Source organism: Helianthus annuus, chromosome 2 (genome assembly GCF_002127325.2).
Source record: "Helianthus annuus cultivar XRQ/B chromosome 2, HanXRQr2.0-SUNRISE, whole genome shotgun sequence".
Taxonomy (NCBI): Eukaryota; Viridiplantae; Streptophyta; class Magnoliopsida; order Asterales; family Asteraceae; genus Helianthus; species Helianthus annuus.
Window position 1 is genome coordinate 2,808,071 of NC_035434.2, and position 13,232 is coordinate 2,821,302.

The 13,232-nt window shown below is 39.9% G+C and overlaps 1 non-coding gene across 1 annotated transcript; it reads left to right on the top strand.

Annotated features, from left to right (window-relative positions):
- Positions 1-4,167: 4,167 nt before the first annotated feature.
- On the top strand, positions 4,168-4,273 carry LOC118489888. Its single transcript, XR_004887901.1, has one exon. It is a non-coding gene; the product is annotated as a small nucleolar RNA R71 (small nucleolar RNA).
- The last annotated feature ends 8,959 nt before the right edge of the window (positions 4,274-13,232 follow it).

Sequence of the window (13,232 nt, forward strand, 5' to 3'; positions counted from 1 at the left end):
CTTGAAATCTAAAATGAAATGGGTCTTGAAACAAATAAAAATGGTGATGTATAAACCGTATATATATATGTGTGTGTGTGTGAGTCTTGAAGTTCGATTTCTTGTTAAATACTTGTCTATGTTGTTACATGTTCTTGAAGGATGATAAAAATGCAAGTATTTGGTGATTTATGTATGATATGTTAAATATACGTTACATCAGCAAATACATCTGAATATCACATATTTTATGCATCTAAACCCATATAAAAAGATGATGAAATGTTAGTGTGCTTTAGGCACTTGTACATGTGAATATATGTTGATTTTGAGCTCAAAAAGTGATAAAAAATGGTTGTGTGACAAAACTGAATTTGAACAGATTATAAGCACTAAAAATGACCCTATTTGATGTATTATAATGGCACAAAACTTTGATGTAGGTTTGGTAGCATTGCATGTTGTACATATAGCTTAAAAAGTGGTAAAATATGCGAAAGTTGCATGATTTATATGCTCCATTTAAGACCTGCACTATTGGGAGTATAACCATTATTTTATTCAGTAAATAACATGGGTTGTGTCAAAATTTCAAGTCGTTTCGATTTGGGATGGTTCGGGTAACGTTTGATGCAAAACTATGCGGTAAAACGGTTAAAAATCGCCTTTTCGGAGGATTTTTATTAAACTGTTTTTGATCAGTAACCAAACTGATATTTTTGATATAAAAACAAGTATTTTAACTTATACTAAGTTTACTTGGTGTTCGGTTAGTCATACGTGACTTCCGACGCTCAAAAATGTTACCGGAACGCTAAAATAAGTGTTTTTCGACATAACTATAATGGGTTATTCATGAGTAAATTTTATGTGTTACAATGTGCTATGTGTTTTATAATATGTGTATGATGACATGATAATACTTGACAAGATTACTTGTTTTACGCTAAAGTACATATACGCGAATATACCAAAATAATAAAAAATAAGAACTTTTCGACGAATCTCAAAGTTACGTGAAAATTCCAAGTAATCGGAGAAACTTCGTCATTTTTATGAATTTTGTTTATTAAATCATTCTTATTTAATTTAGGACAAATAAATAATTTGAGGAATTGTGTTAGCATATAGAAACGCACCCAAAGGTGAGTACATAGTCCCCTCTTTTACTGTTTTCCAAACATTTTGGGGTGAAACACATGTGCCTACTTGTTACTTTCGTGCTTTCTTGTTTTCACATCATATGCTTGCTATGTTCTTTAGTACACTTATAGTACATGATTTTATTACATTGTTTTGCTATGTATGTTAACATAGCATGCTAGCACATTGATTTACATTACATTGTTTTGCTATATATGTTTACATGTCATATTAGCACATTGTTTTACATGACTTTTCTGCTTTGTATGTTTACTTAGCATACTTAGTACATTGTTTTCACATAATTTGTTTACATTTGGTATGACATTTGGTTTGTATAAACGGTTCTTTACTACATTCATTAACATTAGCTACGCCGCTCGGTAGTAAGTAATGGTACCATAGGACTTGACAAATCCCGTTCCTGACACCCTAGGTTTGTTTGGGTGAAAGGAATGACTGAATCCGTGAACATTTTTACTTTGATAACCTTTACTCTAAGGTTATTCTGCTGTCTCAAGGCTTGAATGTAATGCGTTATCTTACCACATAAATGTTTGTATCAATAAAACAAGTTTTTACTTGGCAAAACATAACTTTTTGATTTATTCAAAATACTTTGTTTTGTTCCTTTTTACTTATGGTTAAGTATTCTCATTTTGTTACTTACCATACATAACTTTTGTTTACACATACATGACTACATTTTGGACTTTTAAACATATGACAATGGTTTAGACAAGAACAATTGACGATTGGTTTAAACATGGACTTTATACATTGGTGGTTTGTTTAATGACTTAAGTAACGGTATGGGTGTAGTATGATACAAACATGGCGGATACGCCGCTGGTACTTCCTATATATAAGTGTTTGTACGGTATTACATGTGATAGCATTATTTGAATCATTTAGTTTGGACTTATACATTTTCACACAAATAATACATTTTCACAAGGCTTCGTTTTACAAAAACAAACTTGCTTTATACAACTTATTTTACTTGGTTATTCCTTAACCACACATAATTCTTTTATTTATACATATCATCAAATTTTATCGCTTTTCAAATGATTTACAAAACAAAACATTTTACAAGGTTCATGACTAACTTTTACTAAACACTTCTCTTAAACTTATAAGTCATGAATCCTAAATCAATAAAACCTATGTACTCGCCGGCATTTTATGCTGACGTACCTATTTTCACATGTGTTTCAGGAGATGAGGCATAGGATTGATCAAGATACACATAGGCGGACTTGGGCCTTAGTGACAATAAAAGATGCAAGACTAGTTAATTATGTTATACTTATTTGTTTGTTAAGACCTTGTAACTCTTTTAATCAATAAAACAATATTTCAATTTTCCATGTGTTATGAAACAATGATTCTGTTACAACACTCCCCGACGATTCCGCTACATTTTGTTGTTTTGCGTGGTCGGGGTGTGACATGTGCGGTGCTTAAAAATGGCCGACCCAAAATTATATTTTGTTGTTGCCTAGGGTCCGCCGATGAGTAATCCAAGACTAAAAAGTCAACCAGGTAATAAAACTCATCAATTTTTACAATTACATTTTGAACCATACCCCTGGGTAGCTTATGAGACAAATCGGCCAAAACAACCGTTGTCTCCACCCTTGCTAACGGACCAAAGTCATATTGGTCATAGAAGCCCCCCGGTAAAATGCTAACCCCGGCTCCAAGATCTAGCAACGCCTTAGCCATTTGAAAATTTCCAACTTGTATATTAATCAATGGCGTGCCCGGATCTTGGAGCTTAGGAGGAAGCTCCCATTTAAACCGCACTCACTTGCCCGGTTAAATCCACCCGCTTAGGCACTTTCTTCTTGTTTTGCCTTTTTAGTGTACATAATTCTTTTAAAAATTTTGCATAGGCGGGGACTTGTTTTATTGCATCGAGGAGTGGGAGATTTATTTTCACTTGTTTAAACATGTCCCACATTTCCTCTTTTTGAGGACCTCTCGACACAATAAAAATTTTCTTTCCCGGGTCAAGTAGGGCCGATGGAAACGGGACTTGACTTGGTTCACCCTCAACTTTTTCATTCTTTTCGTTTTCACCCAAACCTGGTTTTTTAACAATTGTTTCTTTTGGTTTAACCGGTGAAACTTCATCATCACTTTCATTACCCGTGATATCCTCAACTACCCCCTCAACCAATTCGGGTGACAAATTGGCTTTAAATTCTTTTCCACTTCTTAAAACACTAACATGATTAATATTAACATTACCTCGTGATGAACCATGCGAAGGGTTTACCTTAGTGTCGCTTGGAAGTTGACCCTTACTTTTCTTCAATTCCGCCACGTCGGTTGCCAATTGAACCATTTGGGTTGTTAGTGATTGGATGCTTTTGTCACGAACCTCATCCTTTTGCATTCGAACTTCATCGAGTTGGTTCCGTTTTTGCATCTCCATTTGCATGCTCTTTAGCATCTCCATCATCTCGTTTCCACCCGAAGACCCCCCTTGTTCTTGACCCGTTTGATATTGTTTTTAATAGCCTTAGTTGTTTCCGCCTCGATATCCACCTTGGTTATTGTAAGATTGGCGTGAACCAAAGTTACCTTGGCTACCTTGAAAATTCGGGTTTGCTTGATTTGAAGGGTTCCCATACCGAAAATTCGGGTGGTTCCTAAACCCGGGGTGGTAGGTATTAGAGTTCATATTATTGTAATTCCTACGACCTCCTCCTTGACCTTGACCTTGAACCGCATGGACTTCTTCGTATTGCCCTTCCAACATCCCTTGGCAATTTTCAGCCGCATGACCTATTTCATTACACAAAGCACAAACATCATAAATTTGGTTAGTAGTTTGAACATTACCATCATCTATGGCGTGCACTTGAGGTCGGGAAATGGCCGGTCGGGCTCTTCTTGAGGCTTGAGCTTTCCTCTTTGATGTAGTAGCCATGCTTTCCAAGAACTCCCAATCATCGTTCTCATAATTTGTTCCAAAAGTCCCACCGGTAATAAACATCAAGTCACGTGCATCTTCGGCACTCAACCCCTTCAATTCCATGGTGAGGGCAATTTTTAATCATCATATTGAAACGCTCGAATGCCTCGTGAAACATCTCACCATGTTGTTGTTGGAAGCTTCTCAACCCTTTTCTTGCATCGTTGGTCTTCTGGGCGGTGTAAAACTCATCCAAGAAAGTTTGTTGCATCTCCCACCATGTATATATGGATGCCGAAGGTAACGTGTAGAACCATTTTTTCGCCTTCTCTTCCAAGGAAAATTGAAACAAAACCAATTTAATATCGTCGGCCGAAAACCCTCTACTCCCAAGAGTGTTGCAAATCGAGTCATAAGCCTCTAAATGAAAGTAAGACTCCTCCGTTGCCAACCCCTTATATTTTGGTAAACTTTGCAAAGAGTTGGTCCTTACTTCAAATGTTCGCCCTTGATCATTATGAGGAATGACTACCGGTGAAGGGTTTTGAGTAATTACCGGCCTAAAATGTGCTTCAATGCCCCTCACATTTTCTCTAAGATGCCTCCTTGGTACACCAAACCTACCCCTTGGGCAAATAGGACCCATTGGCCTTGGTATGTGCCCTTGTGGTGCATTCGGTTGTTGAAATTGTTGTTGCGGCATCGGTGGGTGTTAAATAGGCCTTTGAAATTGTGGTTGTGCATGTTGCGGCCGAACTTGTTGTAATGGGATAGGTTGTTGCATTGGTGGCCCTTGTGGTCTTGGCCGAATGTGTTGTGGTATGAGTTGTTGTTGCATTCCACCGACACTTGCCATCCCTTGAGATTGACTTTGAACATACCCAAACTCTCCTTGATCACCATAACCCCCATAGGCGTAACCATCGTCGTCATACCCCTCAAAATCTTCAAATCCTTCATCATAACCATCTCCTTGGATTCCCGAAGTTTGCCCAAATGGAAGGGTCGAATACTGAAAACCCGACTGTTGTTGTGGTCTAAAAGATGAAGTAGTATGCACAATAGTTGAATTTGGTGCAAATGTCAAATTGGATGATGATTGACCCGTAGTTGGTGGAAAGAAGTGGGATAAGGGTGGGATTGTGGTAAAAGGGTTATAGGTAACGGTGGGTTCAACTTGGGTAGTGATTGGTTGGGTGACATTGGATGGTGTGAATTCAGCGGTGGTATTAGGTAATGTGGTGTTTGGTGATGGTTGGGTGGAAGTAGGTATAAAGGATGAGGTCGTTTGACCCGTTGCAGGTGGAATTTGAGAATCAACCATGATGTTTCTCGGTGTGATGGGTGAAGTGGGTGAACCAATGATTTTGTTTTCTCTTACTAAAACTCTGTTTTGTCTTAGCGTTCTTTCAATTTCTGGATCAAACGATAGCGGTGATGACCTGTGAGAGCCCCTAGTATGCATACACCTGAAGTACCTGCACACTAAACACAACCAGCATAAACCCGAAAATAACAAAACAAAACTATTAAACTAACACACGTTGCGCACTACTCCCCGGCAACGGCGCCAAAATTTGACGTGTTGTCGTAGGTATACGCAAATTTAATCCCAAAAACAACTATAGATAGTGATAAGAGGGTATCGAACTCAGGGAGTATGTAGAAAGTATGTCGATTGTATAGTTTTGCAATTAAACTACAATTACCTAAAATGCAGAAATTAAAATTCAAGAGTTGATTGTTTTGGTTTTAATAACTAAAATTAACTAATTAAATTGCAAATCAAAGACCGTAGTTTGTAAACAGATTAGGAACAAGCGACCATCCTAAATTTCCAGTTTGCTTTTGACAATTGTGTTTAAATTCACTAGAAAGAATCACATAGGTACACGCAAATTGTTTGTTGTGATAAAAGGGAACTAAGTACTCGGATTACGACAATGCGAGGTTGTTACCCGATAACCAATTGACTAATATCCAACCCTAATCCCTCCCGTGATATCTCGATTGTCAACGACACCAAGAACGTACGGTTTAGAATATGATAATAACATCAATCAACAATTTACAAACAAACATCCACACACCATAATAAACAAACAAACATTGCAAGTCTATTATTATAGAAATACGAATCCAAACACAAAAGTCTTAGACTAACCTTCAATTCAGGATGATCACCATGAGTTTAGCCACACATAGCTTGGTGAATCATCATAGCACAAAGTTCAACGTTCATACGGATTGAAAACACAAACGAAATGTTTAGACAATGTTTACAACCAAGCAAAATCACCAAAATCGCCCCTAGCAAGTTCCAAAAACGTCCAATGATGAGAAAAATGAAAAGACACCTTCCAAACTGCATAAATGATGGTAGTTACATTTTTTCCGTCAGTTCCACCGTAAATTACGGTATCACCGTAATTTACGGTGATGTTCAAATTGTTACGACACGAACAGACTGGTTTATGGTGGAAGCAAAAGTGGATTTCAGGTCCACCGTAAATTTCGGTGGGACCGTAATTTACGGTGGCAGCATGAATTTGGTGCTTTGTTCATCCTTTGCTCCGCATTCTCAACCCGTTCAACTTGTAAGCCTTCAGAGCTGCATTTTTCCTCAATTTAATCCGCCAAACCGTACCTGAGACATAAACAACAGTAGTTATCTAATTCAAGATAATTACACACATAAATGAGGGATAAACTTGTCTTTTAGCATCGCAAAGGGTTGTCCAATGGACCACCCGTCATCTTCTCCTACTCTGTCAACTCCGAAGAAATGATGACAGGTAACTGAGAACCCTCATCCAAAAAGGCATACTCCAGATGAGATGGCAAATCTTTCAACTCCAAGGATGGGGGTGTGACAACCTGTAATTAACGCCTCTTAATTACGCGATTAACCAACGTTTAAGGCGATAATAAACAGTTTTTAAGGCACAAATTAACTTAATAAGGCTCTTGGTATGCCTAGGAACGCTTATCTAACCTTACAGTGCGTGTATGGTGGTTTACGGTAAATCTGCTAAATATTAAGCGACAACGAACTGACTCCATATAAAATACTGACAACGCCGATAACCACAAATTTTATACGCGTATTTTACACTTATAAATTTGGTTTTGCGAATTTATTGTGCTTACGTACTTCAAAAACGCGAACGTGAACGTAAATGGAAAACACGACTATAGGAAACGCATCGACAAAGAAATGGAAGCAACGGAGACGCGCATCACCTTCAGAACTGAAACTTTACGATATATTTAGTTTCATAATTAAATTTTAACAACCATAGTCGAAACCGGATCGAAAAACGAGTTGGAACAGCCACCGACGCAATCTACGCGCTTTTACGCAACCGAAGATTAAAATGCGACAACAACAACTACATACACTATTTTAACTATTTTTGAACCAAAAATTATGATTTATGACGTTACGAAGTGTTCGGGTTTTGATAACGAGTCTCGTAGGAATTACGGGCCACATAACTCGGGGACTGGGCTTGTGGGCCCTAGGCCCAAGCCCAAAGCCCACTAACTAACTAACCTAAGTATAAAAGACTAAGCAAACCCTAGTCTTCATTATTTTGATCGACCGCATACAAGACCCCCTTAACCACTTCACCTTCTCTCTACCTTATCCTCTAATTCAACAAATACAGATATAATTTCCTCACCCTCACTCTCGATTTCCCCTCTGTAACACAAAAAGGAATTTTGACTTTCAAATGTCAAGCCCACCTGCACTTCACCCTAACTCCCTCTCTCTCGTTTCCTTCCAGCAACCGGAATGACCGACGGAGCCGGCGACGGCCGGTGCTCCGAGGCGGTCCTCTCCGATGAGCGACACCCCACCCCCCTTCTTCTTCGAAGAGACCAACGGTGGCAGTGGTTGCTTCCAGCCGCGACATTCCCAAACACCTCACCCACACCCTCCGATCTACCTGATTCCGACAACTGGTGTGTCATAGGGTGGAGCCGGTGTCTGTTTCCGGCGAGGTACCCCCTCCGATGAAGATTTGCGGCGGCGGCGGTCCATGATACCGACCGATCAGTTCCCGAGAGATTGAAGATGATGGTCGATTTTGAACATGGGGACTACGGCAGTGAGATGGGCAGACGGGTCGGGTGGACTCGGGTCAACCACAGATTTTCGGTTCAACAATCAGGTTCGGTTTGTACATGATGAGATCGGGTCAGGTCAGAATGGCTTCTGCTCGAGTATGAACGGTTCGGGTCAGGTCAATTTACGGGTCAACTCAGTTCAGTTGGGTGGTGCCAGTTCATGTTTGGTTCGGGTTCGGGTCAAACCCGGTTGAATCGGTCAACAACCGAGTCAACTCGGGTCAACAATGCAGATCGGTTCAGTTTCAGTCTAAGATTGGTTTATTTCGGGTTCGGCTCAGCAAAGGATTAACTCGGTTAAGGTTCTGATTAAACATGGTTCGACTCGGTCAAACCTGGTCAACTTGGCGAGTTAACTCGGTCAACAATTGGTCAACTGAGGTCAAACTCAGTCAACACGACCCGGTAACAACATTTAAACGACGCGAAATATTTAGTTACATTAGTTTAGCTTTTAGTTAGTTATACGCGACCGAGCTTTAACCGTTTCGATTAAAATTAGTTACATTTTGGTAAATTCGACGAGTTTTATATACATTGTTTGCTTGGTGAAAATTGTTGAATTTTGATAAAAATAGCGACAACTTGTGTTGTCGGGGCGTCCAAAAACAGACGAAACTCTGCCCGATTTTCATAAAAATCCGAAACACGAAACGTATTTTATTCCAAAAACGACACTTACAAAAAAATCGAGTTTTCTTATAAGATAAAATATAAAGTGTATCACTTATTTTGACGATGTTTACTAGCTAACGAAAAACCCGATACTTAATTTAAATAAATATAATTCTTTATATTTGTTTCAAACGTACAAACCTCGGAAACTTTCACAACGAAACTATAATTAGTATATTTCGTTCTAACGTCGTTATTCGTGTAATATTTTTTTAAAATAAATATAATTAGTTATATTTATTTCAAATGTCGTTAATATTTACAAATATAATTGTTTTATATTCATTTTAAACGACGGAACCCGGAATTTATATATTCCAAATATTTAGTATATGATAATCTGAGCGTCTTTATAACATAAATATAATAGTTTATATTTATTTCAAATATCGCGAATTCGAATATTTATTTCAAGCGACGACAACTCGATTATTTTCGAGTGTTTTTATAACAACAGTATATTTGTATATTCGTTTCAAGCATCAAGTTTTTGCATAGATATATATATATATATATATATATATATATATATATATATATATATATATATATATATATATATATATATATATTTCCATCCTACGAAAACAACGGTATATTACCGCATCATATACGACACAACAAGACGCGCCTTTATCCGTACACATATTTCTATTCGCGACAACTAACACGGCTAAATAAATATATTTCAAATTTATAGATATAAATATATATACGTCCAAAATCACTCGAAAACTAAGTCGATCTCGAAACTTAGTTTTATCCCTATTATAAACGGGATCAATTAACCATAGAATGTGTCACACCCCCAAAATCTACCCGCGGAGTACTACCGCTTGGAGGCGTGACTGACCAGGATCCAGCCACCAATCATACTGAACAAGCATATAAATAGTTATAAAAGTCTAACCAATACGATTGGTGTTCAAACAAAAGCAAAGTTTAAGTTGCAAGCGGAAACATAAGTCTCAAAAGTAAAACATAAGTTCAATTGTTTCAAGTTTAACATGGTACGCAGCAATCCGTGTCCCACAACGACTCTCCTCCATGCAAGCTCCATCTGAGTACCTATGGTCCTGCAAAGCATGTAGTAACGGGTCAACAACTAGTTGAGTGAGTTCACAGTTGGGTGTTCGTTTTAGTTGTTTCGAAAACAGTTTCCTTTATCTGGCATCCTGCCGTGGGGGTTACCCCATAGTTTGAAAACGTGACTTAATCATTCCCAATTACTCTGGCATTCCAGCCGTGGGGGCTACCCCATGATAGTTATCAGGCATTTCGGCCGTGGGGGCTACCCCATGCGTACACTAGACTCGTTACCATATCGACTGCTGACTGTAGTCATGTTTATGTGCCCTGAAAACCGTCAATGTCTATCATCATTGACGTGCCCCAGATCCATTAGTTCACGCCCGTCCTCTGCGGCACGGTGTGAGGCTTGTCAGACCTAAATAGCGCTATCTAACTAATGACCCGCTCGCCATTGGCCCGACGATTAAGTCGATATAAAAAGGAGGGACTTCGTGATAGAGTTTTGGTCTAGTACGAGTTATCCGTCCGTCCGGATGAGGAATCACATTCCTGAACCACTGCTGTCCTACCCAAGGAGGACGAGGAATCCACGTTCCTTAACCCCGTTCCCAACCCAGGGAATCCCATGCTTTGTAAAGGGTGTGAACTCACCTTGGTTTGCTCGGCAGTTAATCACAGAAAGGTCGGTCAAGTTGCAAGTGGTCAACTATGTCCTAACATAGATATTTATAATCAGATTCAAACCAAGCAGTGCACGTACAAGTAACGATCCTAGCATACAGTTCTATCATGGCAGTTTCAATAGTGCACAACATATTCAGTTAACAGTAGCACGTATAGCCCATATGTTCAGCCCAATTACTTAAGCCCAAAACACGCATTAAACAGTAGCACAAGGAGCCCATAAGGCCGGCCCATTAACTAAGGCCCGTAACCAGGCAAGCCCACTAAGTGTGGTCTCGAGTCGCAACCGGACTCGCAAGCGTGGTTTCGAGTTGTGCTGTTTATGTTGGTCATTGGTGGTTGCGAGTCGCAACCTATGTCGCAACTGTGGTTTCGGCTGGTCACGTTATGGTTTCGAGTCGCAACAGGACTCGCAACCTGTGTCGCAACTGACGGTCTCGGCTTGTAATGCTGTGGTTGCGAGTCGCAACCAGGGGTCTCGACTCCCCAACAGTTGCTGATTCTGCACAGTTGTACTATCCAATGAAATTCAAATGTCATGCTACATTATAAGGTACTATCCACTAAAACATGTTTTGTTGTCTAAAACTAACCAAAATCGGATCAAATATGCAGAATTCAAACATCCAAACCACATTCATATCATATTCAACAAGTTCTTCATATATTCAAGTCATGTTCATGTTTATCATCAAACTTGTTCATCATATTTTTGGGTTTTTAGCATTTAATCTAGTCGTAACATGAATAACCATCAAAACACTTAAACATAGCACCACAAACTCGGTTCTAAACTAATCCGATTACATGACAATTGCGAAACCGGTTTTATGAACATCAACAACTAGTGGTTTAAACAAGATATCATAATCCATCATGCAATGTATCCGAAATTAAGACATGTTAACCGATTTATCATCATTTGATACTAAGTAGCTATTTTCTATCAATCAACATCTTTATCATAGCTAAACAACCATTTCTCATGTTCAAACTTAGCAAGCAACATAATGTCAAAATCATCAACCCAAACACAAAACACCACAAGAATCACTAACCGGTTGATGAGGTGTGCGTGTGAAGGAGAGTTAGTTTGTTGTCCGGGAGCTTCCGAGTGAGGAACACAAGTGAATCCGATTAATCCTTGAATCCGGCACAAGAGAGAAGGGTGGTGTTGCTAGGGTTTTAGTGAGAGGGAAAGAGTGAGAGTGTGTGTAGGAGAGTGAGTGTGTTTGGTTGCCCAAAGAATGGCAAAATGGTTAAAAGCATAGTATATATACTTGTTTCACAAATGCACCCTAAAGGGCTTAGGAGCCGGTTAAGGGTTTACGGCCCATTTGGCCCAACCGGCCAAAGGCCCAAACCGGTCTACTAGTTACTGTTCACTCGAGACCTCATGGTCTCGAGTCGGGTCCTTTGTTCTCTGTTCACATAAAACGCACACACACATATATATATATATACATACATACAATCAAAACACATATTCACATCAAAGTTCACTTATACTAGTAACTTTAACAAGTTAACTTAGTCACGAAATGTTCAAGCATGTTACATCGAGATACAGGAAGGGTTCTAAATTTCGAGTTGTCACATCATCCCCAGGTTGAAAGAAATTTCGTCCCGAAATTTGATGGCACTCACTGAGGAAGCTAGTTAGGTTGTATGGTTTTCCCGGTTTTCCTGGGGCGTCACATCCTCCCCCCGTTGATCTGGAATTTCGTCCCGAAATTCCGTAGCTTCAGCCTCAGTAGTGGTCGTACCCTTTGCAAACAGTTGGGGATACTTTTGTTTCATCCGATCTTCGCGCTCCCAGGTAAACTCTGGGCCGCGACTTGAGTTCCAACGAACTCGAACGAGAGGTATTCTAGTGCTCTTGAGGACCTTAACATCCCGGTCCGTGATTTCGACTGGTTCCTCGACGAATTTCAACTGTTCGTCGATCGTGAGTTCCTTCAGAGGAACTACGTGGGTCTCATCTGACAGACACTTCTTCAGATTCGACACATGGAAAACGTTGTGAACTGCACCGAGTTCTGCTGGTAAGTTCAGTCTGTATGCCACATTGCCTATTTTCTCAATGATTTCGAAAGGTCCAACGTACCGTGGGTTGAGTTTGCCTCGTTTACCAAAACGAACCACACCCTTCCAGGGTGAAACTTTGAGTAATACCCGCTCCCCAACCTGGAGCTCAAGTGGTTTCCTGCCCTTATCGGCGTAGGCCTTCTGACGGTCTCGAGCGGCCGCCATGCGTTGTCGTATTTGAGCAATCCGCTCAGTAGTGTCTACCACATGTTCTGGCCCAGTGATTTGACTATCCCCCACTTCTGCCCAACAAAGAGGTGACCGGCATTTACGTCCGTACAATGCCTCGAACGGAGCAGCTTTAATGCTAGTGTGGTAGCTGTTATTGTATGAAAATTCCACAAGTGGCAGATGCCTTTCCCAGCTGTTGCCAAAGTCGATTACACATGCACGTAGCATGTCTTCTAAGGTTTGAATAGTGCGCTCGAACTGCCCGTCCGTCTGTGGGTGATACGCTGTGCTCATATCTAGACGTGAGCCAAAGGATTTGTGCATTGCTTGCCACAGTTCCGAAGTAAGACGTGCATCTCGATCAGAGATGATAGAGGTGGGCACCCCGTGCCTCGAA